Source organism: Grammomys surdaster, unplaced genomic scaffold (assembly GCF_004785775.1).
Source record: "Grammomys surdaster isolate TR1022 unplaced genomic scaffold, NIH_TR_1.0 139, whole genome shotgun sequence".
Classification (NCBI taxonomy): domain Eukaryota; kingdom Metazoa; phylum Chordata; class Mammalia; order Rodentia; family Muridae; genus Grammomys; species Grammomys surdaster.
The window spans coordinates 4,583,115-4,596,433 of NW_021604597.1; the positions used below are offsets into that span (position 1 = coordinate 4,583,115).

Genomic DNA, 13,319 nt, shown 5'->3' on the forward strand with positions numbered 1-13,319 from the left:
TAAGATGGAGCAGGAGTGAGAGGAATGATAAGAGAGGGTAATGGGGGAGAATATGATCTGTATGTATTACATATTACATACTGTCCTGGCTGTTGTCTGGGAGCAACAATCCCAGTGGAGAAAGTTTATAGTTTATCTATCAGAGTTGCATGTAGACAAGTCTGTGGGTGCATTTTCTTGATGAATGATTAGTATAGGAGGACCCAACTCATTGTGTGTGTGTGTGTGTATGTGTGTGTGTGTGTGTGTGTGTGTGAGAAACCTCTGGGCATGTGGTTCTGAGTTGTATAAGAAAGCAGGCTGAGGAAGCCATGGAGAGCAATCTAGGAAGCAGCACTCCTCCACGGCCTCTGCTTCAGTTCCTGCCTCTAGGTTCCTGCCTTGAGTTACTGCACTGTCTTCCCTCAGCGATGGACTTTAGTCAGAATGAGTAAGCCAATTTGTTTATTACACCCGTTTATTACGATAGAAAAGAAGCTAAAATGTACACACATATGAAATAATCAAAGAATGAATCAGTTTTTAAATGAGAAGAATGGGAGCTGGGTACCAGAATTCTTTTCTCTGCTTTCTGACAGTGGACACACTGTGACCATCCCCCTCACATCAGAAAGCTAATCCTGACACCATGCTCTCCTCAATGATGAAGTACATTCTTAAATCATGAACTAAAATTAACCTTCCACTCCTGAAAACAATTAACTTATAATTTTATTTAAAACATTTAAATTAATTGACAAGGATATAAACTTGGTTGTTATGCAGTTAGCTATCGTGCAAGAAGCCTTGTTTTTATTCCTAATACTTCTTCAATAAAGATTTGAGTACGGAATCAATTAAACTGTGGTATACAGTAGGTAAGGGAAATAATTTTCTTTAAACAATAATAGTTTTTCTTTAAAAATTCAATTATCGTCTCATAATTAATTCAGATAAAATGTCCCAACCTAAATTATAATCTATCTTAATAACATTTTTACAATTTCTCTTAAATTTCTACAAATCTACCTCAGAGAAAGATTTCTTTAATATTGCCATTTATTTAATTAATTAGCATCTACAGACTTGAACATTGCAAGATAATTTGTACAATAAATCTAATCCAGACCAGTGCATCTCGACAGGGACTGTGGAGGTGAGTGATCCTGCCTTAGTGGAAGAGTCCAGATTTCTTATTAAAAACAGTGCATCCATCTCTGTTAGTATACACCCAATATCCTCAGAAATATCTCCCTCTGATCCCTCTATTACACAATGGTAGTCTATTACACACTACCATTCTAGGTATCAGCAGATATTGTAATCACTAGACCATAGATAAGCAGGAGATTGTGTGAAGAATAGAAAATAAAAGTGAACTGTAGGTCATCATGTATCTCCAGAGTAGAGTAAAGACTGGTACTTGTACCTCAGGGGATGAATCATAAGGCTGGGATGCAGTGGTAAACAATTGTTTCTATAGAGAGTCTGCAGAGCTGCATTCAAATAAATATATATAGGCAAACATTAATTCATTAATGTATTAAGAGCTATCACTATGGAGCAAAGATAAATTCACAAACATAAACAAAGAATAAAATATTAATATATAACGCTCCTTTTTTTGATAATCAATGCACCAAATAGAAATGCATCCCCTCCAGAAATCTATGAAAGTAAGTAAAAAATAACAGGGAACATAACAGTAAGTACATGCTCTGTGGTGATGGTTCCCTAAGTTTCCCCAAACAAGCTTTCTGTATGATACTCCTGCAAGTTGACCCATGGCTCCCTTAATATGCACCTGAAAAATATACTCAGATGCGTACACACACACACACACACACACACACACACACACACACACACATTGTCAGGGCTGCAAAGATGAGTCAATGGGTAAGATCACTGGCTACTCTTCCAGAGGATCCAGGTTTTGTTCCCAGCAACCAAGTGGTGACTCATAACCATCTGTAACTCCAGTTCCAGGAGATTCCATGCTCTCCTGTGACCTTCCCAGAAAGTTTTGAGACTCACATGGTAAACATATATACACATAGGTAAACATCAATTTAAATGTAATAAATTTAAATAAATAATTTGTCAAATATTTTGCCAGTGTTTTCTCATAAGGAATAAAAGTATCAAAACAAGGAATCAAAGGTATCAAAACAATTTGCATTTTCATGACTTAAAAAAAGTTTCTTCATAGAATTGTATAATGATTGATTAGAAAAATCACTTTTGGAAGAAAATCATATATATATATATATATATATATATATATATATATATATATGAGAGAGAGAGAGAAAAGTTGACTATACATGCATGATAAATGGCATATATATATATATGTATGTATATATATATAAATATGGAGAGAGAGAGAGAGAGAGAGAGAGAGAGAGAGAGAGATTGACTGTACATCCATGGTAATGGCATTCTTCATGGATGTCTCACTATCACAGAAAACCATGACAATGCTCCTTGGAAGAAGTAAATTTTCCAAAACTCCATGCCTGTAACTTTGCCTCTTTCTTCTACCCTTTTGAAAGAAAGAATTGCTCACATTCTGAAGAGAAAACGGAAGCTTTAGAGGTTAAAAATTCCTTTCCTCAAACAATGGCTATCCCAATTTCATGATCTATTTTGACTGTGAATAGACACTAGAGGTGACTGCCTTAAGCTGTCATTCCTTGGTTTATTTTCTGTTGCTAATTTCAAAACAAAAGTACTTTCTTCTTTCCTTGAATCAAGCACTAAACCTAAACTCCAAATAAACAAATCGATTTGAGTGTAGAGTCCTTTGGCCCCACTGTCTTGCAGTTTAAGGACTTAGAGGTCTCTTAAAACACTGTCACTCTGTTTGCAACTGAAAGAGTCATTCAACGGGTAATAATATTCACCTCACTATACTGTTTAAATAGACTTTACCTTTTTTTGTATAATTACAGGTCGTTTCGTGTATCACAGGTACAGCTCATGCAATCCATAATCACACTTGCTGTTGGTGAGGAGGGTTTGTGATCTATAGCTCGTCCTTCCAAGGGAGCACAGTCTGGTAGGAGCAAACGCTGATGCTGATGTGCATTTTATGGTCCTCAAGCTTTTGCTTTCCTCCTCCCAATCCTGCCTCTCCTCCTCCCCCTCCTCTTCCTCCCCTTCCCCCCTCCTCCTCCTTCTTCTTTTCTATTTTGTTCTTATTGTGGACTCACATCCACCTTTCTTCTGGGAAAAATAACAAATTAGGGAAGACTTTAAAAAATATCTGTCTCTGATATCATGATAAGAACGGTATCTGCTATGAAGAAGAAGGAGCCCTAAGAGGGGTGTGTGGATAATCTCAAGTGCTGGTGTTCCTTTCCAAACATCCTTAAATGTGTCCCGAGGACTACACTCATGGCAGCCTGAAGTTTAGTAGAAACATTCTTTCAATCAATGTCAGCTCTAGGTTTGGTTTTTTATACATTTACTGATCATTCAGAAAACAGGTTTTGTGAAAAAAAATAGTTTCAGTTGCACCGCGTAAAACAGATGTCGATGTGTGTCTTTCCTCTTATTCAGTAGAAAGTAGGTTTAGATTTATTGTAAAGTTCATTGCCATGTCTACAGAGAGATGTGTTTTGCATATTTTGTAAAATTCAGTGTTTAATGCTAAGACAAGAAAACTACCTTTGAAAAATGTTGACACATGTCTGTGGAGATCTGGAAAAGGGATTCCGGGCGGTATTTTGTGGGATGGACTGTGGGCTGGGCTCCCCCATAATCAGAATAGGGGTCAGGCTGACCTATGAGAGGAGCATTTACCTAGGGAAAAAGAAAACTTGACAATTTGCAAACAGCATTTTGAGAAGAACAACAAAACAAAATACCCGGCCCTTCACTCCAAAGAATACACTCTAAAGTCAACAAATCCTACTTACTCTGTCTGCAGTTACCCTTAAAAAACAAAAACAACAAAACAAAACAAAGAACCACCACGACTCATCTGATGTTCAGAAACACGGAACAGAAAGGGAGTCAATCAAATCTAGTGGCTGGGATGCTACAGGTGAAGGGGGAGCTCACCACTGCCTGTGCTCTGAAAAGAAAAAAAAAAAAACCTGAGAAGAGACATAGGAGGGCATCTCTGAAGCCTTTTGGCAAAAGCACTGCCAAGCTTTTCCCTTGGTCTTGAGATCATGACCAATCAAGGCATGCCCATCTGCAGCCACCAGGACCTCCAGCTCCTAGGCTGGCTCACGATTTGGGATTAAATATGTGGGAAACTTGATTTCCTGTGCCAGCTGTTTGGAGAGAGCCAGGTAGGAGTGGATGGGACGCTGGGGCTTATCATTTATTTATTGCCACTGTCTGGATTGTTGACAGTAGTGGCAAGCACATCCCTGCACTAGCAAGGGAAGTGTGACACCTTGAGGACAGGAGAGGGGGTGCCAGGAGTCCAGGGCATCTACAAGAGTTGCCAGGGCTGGGTAGGGGGAGAGACAATTTGTCCCAATCCCTTGACCAGCTGCACGGGTGTTTGCTTACTATGGTGGGAACAGGGCTATCCAGGGTTGGGTCGGGTTGACAAGTGAAGTTTTGCACCCCTTCTAGGTTACACCGAAGCCCGGATCTGTGTATGCCAACCATCCAAGACCTCGGGGTCTGTCCTGACCACCGGCTTAGCTGAGTGATAAGCGGACATGTGGCAAGCCACCATGCTCGCTGACTGACCTGGAGTGATGCTCCCCGGGTGGCGCTTGTGCGTCCTTTATACCCGCTCTTGGGGAGGTGCGTGGGACGCGCATCCATTCGGGCAGACCCTGGATGGGTGTGGGAGGTCCTCCAGGCTGCTCTTTGGCCACCTTGGGAACACAACTTTTCTGGGGGTGTGGGTGGGGAGAGCATCAGTGCCGGGTGGGCGAGGCTGTCGTCCTGGGCACCCCGCCCCCTCCTGGGCCGCCCCTCCCCCGCGCCCCTGCTCTGGCTCTCCAGCATCCTCACTCCGCCCAGTTCTGTGCCAGCTGCGTGGGTTCTGGTTTCGTGCGGGTTTTTTCCCCCTTGGAATGCTCCAAAAAACTCGGCAGCGACTACGGAAACCCCATCGGAACTGACCAGCTGCATTAGCACCAGGCACAGCACTGGTGCTGTGCGCCCGCAGAGCCCACCGCGGTCACTTCAGCCACCAGATTGCAACTTTGCGGGTAAGAGAGGGTGCAGTCTCCGCGCTCCAGATGCTGGCCTCACATCTGGGATACTGATTAAGTTTCCCAAGCCGACTGGGAAGCAGGCTCCCTCCTAGGAAGCTGGTATCCCTGGGGGGTTATGCGAGTCACCAGGGTGCAGCAGCATTTTAAGGTTCTCTTTTATTTTTTAGGTTTTTATTTTTAAGATTCGGGGGAAAGGTTTTCGCTTTCTTTGGATGAGATGGGATGAGGGGGAGTTTGGGAGTGCTCCCAGGATCTGTCTGCATCGGGTTGTGAGGCAAGGGTAAGGGCGAAGAGCGAACCCCTGGTGTGATTTACTTGGTAAACAAAGGATCAGCCCTTATGCCCAAGGTGCTAGGGAGCTTGGTGCTGTGTCCAGCCTCCCGTGCGTTTGGAGAAGATGGAAATTACATGGTCCTTGGGTACGTTCAGTGAGCCCTACGACTCTCCAACAGGCTGAGGACACGAAGGGAGGACAGCGACCGCTGTTCAGTGGGTCCATTCCCCTCTGCGTCACTTTCCTTCTGTCAAGCAGAAAAAGCACTTTTAAGCGTGTGGTTGGACCAGGTTTGGAGGTTCCTAATTCGCCTGGCAACCGAGATTCCAGCTGAGTCAGGGACTCTGCTTGCTACTTGAGTAGATCGCTTGAATCCATGGCGCAACTTGTTGTTTCCAGCTGCAAACTGCCTTTTGTGACTCCCGAGAGAGACAGAGAGAGATAGAGACATGGGGTGGGGGGAGCTGGGCAGAGGGACCAAAGACCTTGTCGCTGTGTCCAGTGTTCTCCAGCCACTGTGGTGTGTCCCTGTTGACAGGGTTTGTTCTCAGGGGAGCACTATCATTAAATACCGCTGGCTGCTATAAAATGTTATCAAGTTACGGAGGGAGTAAGCTACCAAGCCAAACGAGTGGGAAGAGAGAGAAAAAGCTTTCACTGTGCCTTTAAAATGAAATCTTCGAACAGATTTGGAAAACTGTGATAAAATAAACCACCGAGGCTCATAGACTTGCTGGCTTTTCTATCGTAGTTATCACAATGCAAAATACTTTTTAAAAAATCCTTAAGAATAAAAGATTTAGCAGAGGATTTTTAAAAGACTCAGACACCGAGAGTAGGAGTTGGCGTTTATGTTAACGGTGCTACGATTTGCTATTTAAAGTTATATTTGTAACGCCTACTTCTGTTCATCTGGACAGTAAACCAGGAAACATCAAGTTCTTAAAGGAAACAAAGTAGTAAGATATAGGGGTAATTCTGTCCGATTTTCAGAATTAGGATCAAAATTAAGTTTAACATGGTTAAAGTGAATGAAGGTCTTTACAATCTCCGTGAATCGGTGCGGTGGTTTACAGGGATCAATCAAATCAGTCCACCAGGGCAAGGTAATTGAGCATCAAAGGCTATGTGGGTATCTTGGATTAATAAACGGTAGGACAGAGAGGGAGGGAGAGTGTACCGGCATGGTTTCTGAGTAAGACTGTAGTGAGCAGCTTTGCCCAGGCTGAACTTTGATCGGAATCTTTACACTGATGGTGGGAGAAGGAGGAAGAGAGAGAGATTTATGCCGAGAAAGGCAAAGAGACCAAAACCTAACAGGTTGGTGAAAGGGATACAACAGAGTTGCCTCATATTCCTTTGAGTGGATCTGTTATGAGGAAAAGATTTGCAATCGTGAACTTAGAAAAGTATCAGTTTGATCTGGAAGGAACATTCACATTCAACCAAAGCATCAACTATCTAAGCTGGACATGAAGCAAACATCTCTTAGCTGAACCTACCAAGCACGGATGGCCTTTGTGAGATTCTGATCTTAAGAAATAAAGTATATTTCGGCTTTTCTCTTTACAGTCATTCTCAGAGATATGAGAGGAACTAGATTTACAAGCTTCAATTTTTTTAAAAAAAAACTTTCATTACTTATATTTGTGTCACATTTATTCTGGAAGGCCAAGATCAAAAGGGCCAATGGGATGTGTAAAGCGGCTATTTCAATGAACCAAGTCCTCACAGGCCAGATAGCTTTTCACAGAGTAGAACCTGAATACTTTATAAAGACTTGGATCCATGGGAACTGTCTGCTTATTCTTTCTGCTTAGTGAACCTTTGAAGCTCATTCTTGTTTAGTGTATATGCTTCAAACTTGAAGAACCACATCCACCCAAAGAGCTAAAAACCTGCCTGGTCCAGTACCGACATCCTGAGGACAGAAACACAACACGGTTTATAAACTATTGTGTCATTTCAGGCTGTAACGTAATGTAATATATATAATGTAACTTAAGGCTGATGGGCTGTTTCTCAGTGCTCGATGGTCCTAGCTACTGGTATCTGCATGAAGTACATGACATTAAAACTTTGCTTGCAGTAATCAGCCTTAAATGTCGAGGTTCCTGAACTGAAGGTGATAAGCAGAAACTATATACATATTGTATTTTGAAAGTCATTATTTTTATGATACAAAATAATAAACATTTGTGATCATCCAGGCATTATCCTACTATATTTTAAACCAGAGTCAATGAAAAGCAATAGTCTTCGTAAGAGTCTCTGCTTGCTATCTCTCTGCATTAAAATAAAATCTCGAAGTATGCTTTTAGATGTACTCTGATTTTATTCCTACATGCTTAATCTCTAGAATAACATGTCGATTCAATTAATCAACATTCTATTTATCAACCGAAGATTAAGGTGAGGTCCCTCTTCTACATAATGGCTATACCCCGGCAATGATAAAGATAAGCATACATGTACTCAATAATAAAGCTTATAAACAACAGAGAAATCAGAGGTTTTGTATATGAAGATGGATGTGCAAGAATGACAGAGCAGTCACCAGGACCTCAAAACAGGGCTAAATATTTTCTTTAAAAAAAAAAATGTCCTTTTTTAAAACAAGCTGAATGCAAGGAGAGTTGCAGGCTGTTACATTTTCTTCTAAAATCATCAGTGGCAGACAGTGATGAGATCAGATTACAATGTGCATCTTGATTTCCTAAATTCTGTTGTCAGGGCTAATTAGAAACTGGCCTCACTGACTTATTTAATACCCATCAAACGCCATGAGCTTACGATGAACTCTTACTAAATCTGAGGTTGAGAGGACACACGGTGAAGCCCATGGCTGTGCTCTGTCCATTCTCATCCCCTATAAACCTTCAGTCTAACCCAACTGCACTTGGATATTTATTTCCATCTTGTTATGGATGATTGGCTTTAGGGTTCACTTTAGTCTCCCCAAGTTTTCCTTTTCTCATCCTTTCATATGCACAACTTCACCACCGTTTCAAGAGAATTGGGAGTACATATATATATTTATAAACCACAGACAGATCTAACATGGCTGTGTTTTCAAAATGAGCACAAGTTTGGACCTGATCGTGGAGAGCTTTCACATAACAGCTATGACAGCATCAAATAACTGAGGGACAGAGAAATTAATCTAGGGAGAGAAAAGGTCATCTAGAAAACCAAAAGGTAACAATACTTTTATTGAAAATATATTGATTTAAAATTATCTTATTCCCTGAATTATTTGGTAAATTCAATGAAGTAGTTAAACCTTTTGAATAGCTCTGTGATGATTCTGAGAGTTCGGCTTAAATAGAATAGGAAGGATGGCAGTCGGACTACTTGATCTGTTATTGTAGCCAAACGTTACACAGTATTCTTTCCAACATTAGCTTGTGCTATGCATAACACCCTGGTGTCACTGAGTGATGGCTTCCTAAGATACAACAGAATATATGGGGGCACAGCTTTATGCCCCAAACTAAAATACATGTAAAATTAATTTAGATACAAATATAAAAGTATCTAGCACAAAGCATTCTCTTTGGGAAGTAGTAACTGCAGTAAAATTAATGACAGGCATTAACTTAAGTGCTGCCCGAAGCCTGCTCTTACCCCTTTAAAGTATGTTACAAAGTTACCCTAAATAATGCTTTGAGCCAATAACAGGGAATATTGAAATGTATATAAGACAGAGGACAGTAGAGAGGAAGAAGGGAGGGGCCTATAGTTCTGGGCACCTGTGCCAGGAGTTCATTATCTTCCTTTCCACTTTGAATTTGAACTGTGATCACTTCTTAGCCATTTGGAAAACAAGCACTTCCGAGACATCATATTTTAACTCTATGGTGGATCGGGGACTTGAAGAAAAAAAAAAAATCCTGTGCAAACCTGTAGTCTAAGCACTTGGAGGCAGGGGCTGAGGCAGAAGGATCTTGAGTTCAAAAGCAGCCCAGGCTATAGAGTGACAGCATGTGACAAAACAAAACAACAACTGAAACACACACACACATGCACACACATATACACACACATACACACACATGCATACACATATACACACATACACACACAAACATACACACACACATACAAAGCAACAGAACAAAAATGAAAACAAACTGAAGAAACCAAAGACCAAATAAACAAAGAACAACAACAACAAAAAAAAACAAAAAAACCCTGAAAATAACAATTACATTTGTAATTGTTTCCTAAAAACCAATTGTATTTTTCCTAGAATTTATTTCTTTGTTTTTCCAAATACTGTAACACGGGAATAAATCTCTGTTCCTTTTACCAAGGTAGAGTTAGAACAACATCCCTAAAGCCAAACAGGAGCTGAGCTGCTTAGCTCTCTCATGCTGCCCTTTCTGTTTTCATTAGGCTGGGATTGAACCCAGGGCTTTGCAGACGCTGCACACATACTCTAGCAGGACCCCAGACCTCACCCAGGCACCCTGTTTCCATCCTTGTTCTTCAGTATAATACACATGGAAAAGAGAGTTTATTTCCATGAATAAAACTCAAGGTTACACATTTTTTTATCAAATATCAAGGAGAAGAAGAGAGCTTCTGAGGTGAATGTTCACTCAAACCTCAGTATATCTTAACTATTCACCGTATACCTTCTTGGAAAAGACAGTCGGGTTACGACATGCCAGAGTTATATTCCATTTATCAATGTTATATAGAGTGTCAAGACAAGTGGCTTTGTCTTCATTTTTTCTGAAATTTTAACTACTTACTTTATGACCTTTGGTATTTGATACCCTAGAAGATGCTTAGCAGTTGGGAAGACATCTTTAGTACTTTGATGTGGTGTTTCTAAGTGGATGCATGCTTTTGAGATGGAAAGATTATGTACAAAATCTATTGACACGCACTAAAAGATAACACCTTTGAATGTAATATTAATCTAAAACTACTACCCACTTACATATTTAGTACCTATTAGTAAACGAATAATTGAATAGGCAGGCAGGTGGAAGGTAGGATCGTGAATTTTCTGGTAGAGTTCCTGATGTCTAGAATAACTTTTCCCTTGTTAAGGCCCAGAACCCTTATTACTGACTCTGGGAGTTTGGTCCTGATGGCTCAAGTATAAACCCAGGCAAAGGCCTTGCGGGTATGTCAAGTCCTGCTTTGGAACTAGACAATAAACACCTTTAAGAAATGAAGATGGTGTTTGGAAGTATGTGGATTTGCAACAGAGGTTTCTACAGGTATTTTGCTTTTGTAATTGAGCAGGGCTTTCATTTTATGTGTTTTCACAGTGTCGTGCTTGTGACAGATGACTTTTAGCATAGGTATTTAATGAAGCCAACTTATAATAACATTTCCCTTACATACGCGTGTGGTGGATGCCACGCAGTTTCTTACATTAAAACATAATCTTCCAGCCATCATTCAACGGATCTAGCTTTCAGTCGCCTAGTTGCTATGGGGAGGGAGCACATCCCAGGATTCCTATAACTGATCACCAATGTGCTTTGATTTATATGTTGCTGTGCCAGAATTCCTAAAGTTTTCCACTCCGCTGGGCTATGAGGGAGAAGTTAGACATGAAAGAGCCCAGACACAGCTATTTCTCAGGAATGCGTGCTTGAACCAAAAGAAGCCACAGCCTTTGTCCGTGATTATATTTAGCAAATTAAGTTGAAAGTTCATGTCCTAAATTTGACAGGCCATGATGAGCTATTGTAGGTGGTATGAGTTTTGTTTTATTTTTGTTTTTTTCTTGTATATCATTGAGCTTTTGAAGTTACAAACCAACATTCATTTCCTTCAGAATCAGTGGGTTGGTCTGTTCAATATTCGTGTTTTTTGAATGAGTCAAATAAATCGATATGTAAGGATTGATTTTTGCCTTTTCTCTGGTGCTCTACTCAACAGGTTAAGAGTGTTAAATGTATTTCCGTTAAATATTTAAGACAGAGATTAAATTTTAATATTTGAATTAAATATTAAATATTCTTCTAATATATTTGTCTTTAGTAACTGGTCACCTATCAGTATGAATCCTCAAAATATGATGGGATATGAGCACAGAGGCTTAGTGTGTGCACGTTAGTCACAGGGTGGAGCACTCACTGTGTCTTATGGATTGTCATACCTCTGAGCATCCTGTTAGGCAAAAGCATTGCTCATGCTGAAAAGAAGGGAAGATGATACCCTGATGACCACACTGAAAGCCACACATCCGGTGGTCTTCTGTAGCCACAGTACTTGGACAATCACATCTGGTTATGTTGAATTTCACCTATATACAAGACCCAATATATATATAGGAATGCATAAACATATACACACTTCATATATTTATGTATTTGTACACACACACATGCCCATACACAGACACACAGACACACACACAGACACACACACACACACACACACACACACGTAGTAATACTGGGGAGATAGGCTCAGCAAATAAAGGCACTCGCTACCAAGGCTGATTACCTGTATGGTCTCCTTAAGACCCACCTGGTAGCAAAAGGGAACTGACTGCAAAAGTTATCTTCTGCATACGTGTCGTAGTGTGTGCTAACAAACACACATAGACACACACGCATAAATAAATTTAACTAAAAAATAAAAAGCCTATAGTGAATGAGGTTTTTAATGTAGTGAAGAATAGGCTCCTGATTACACCAGAGTTTTTCTTTTCTGCATCTTATACAGAGCAATCAGGGTGCCCACCTGTAAAGGAGGCTCCAATGGCCTCTAAAATTAAGGAGAAGGAACATTGACAGTTAGCCCTCTCTGTATGTGCTGTGTAAAATAGAAATGCTGGCAGAGGGGACGGGCTTATTTGTCTATCTGGTTCATTTTAACCTCACAGCTTAATGTTTTGATTTGCAGTGCCTGGGCGCTCGGTGAGCCGAGCTGCATTCCTGGAACAAAGAGAGCCAGCAAATGATTTTCTCTTTCATGAATAAAAGGTGCTTTAATGAGAAAGTATTTCATCATAACAGTACTTACAACAAATATCTTTCCATCGTGTGCAAACATCAATAGCTTCAACCTGAGAAGTAAGAGCTGCCTTGAATTTGGCTGTACATTGCAGTGAATCACTAAACCAGAACTTGAAAACGAACTGGATAAAATGCTTAAGCACTTTCCTTCGGGCTTTTCCATTTGCTGTAGTTGAAAACTTGGTATAATTGTGTGCCAAAAGTTGCTCCCTTTTAGCATAGTGATCATAATTATTCACAAAATACAAAAGACCTATTTGAAATTAACAGTCTTTCATAAAATAATAAATATCTGTAAAGAAAACATATCACTCATTGAGAAAAATCTAAACAAATCGAGTGTTGGAAATGACCCATTGTCGGGTGACATAGAAATATATGGATCCAAGACAGGATTGGTTTCAGTTTTCTTAAAGCAAGTTTTTCCAGTTGGTGAGTTCGTTTCTTATACAGATCTTGAGGCAGGCTAAGATCCTCCCACCTTGTGGATATGGTAGGATTATGAGTCAAATATTGAAAGTGACAAACGAGTTCTTCTATTCATAACACAGTTTGCATTCTTCTCCTTTTGTAAGTGCTCTTGCGAGTTGTGGAATTTAGTTGGATCATTTTGATCACAGTGAAATAAGTGTACGATTGAGCCTGAGACAGTGGCTGTCCTCAGGGTTGCATGCACTTTGGGCTCATCTGTAACACTGCATGTCTGTTGCATATTCTCTGTGTGTCTTCTCTCTATAGATGGGAGGCTTTTTCTAGTTGGTCCTGGGATTCAGATGCTTAGAGAAAACCACAGAGTTGCCAAGCCTAATTGTCGATTCTCTGCTACCTCAGCCATGCCAGGCCTCTCCATAAATAGTGATAGGATGAAGCTTCATATGT

At 40.4% G+C, this 13,319-nt stretch overlaps 1 protein-coding gene across 3 annotated transcripts in view; it reads left to right on the forward strand.

Annotated features, from left to right (window-relative positions):
* The first annotated feature begins 4,966 nt into the window (after window positions 1–4,966).
* Window positions 4,967–13,319, forward strand: part of Trpc4 (transient receptor potential cation channel subfamily C member 4) — a 165,324-nt gene continuing 156,971 nt past the window's right edge. For all 3 annotated transcript variants that reach the window (XM_028763575.1, XM_028763576.1, XM_028763580.1), the window contains exon 1: window positions 4,967–5,168. The gene's annotated coding sequence lies outside the window, so the exon portion shown is untranslated. The remainder of the gene's footprint in view (window positions 5,169–13,319) is intronic.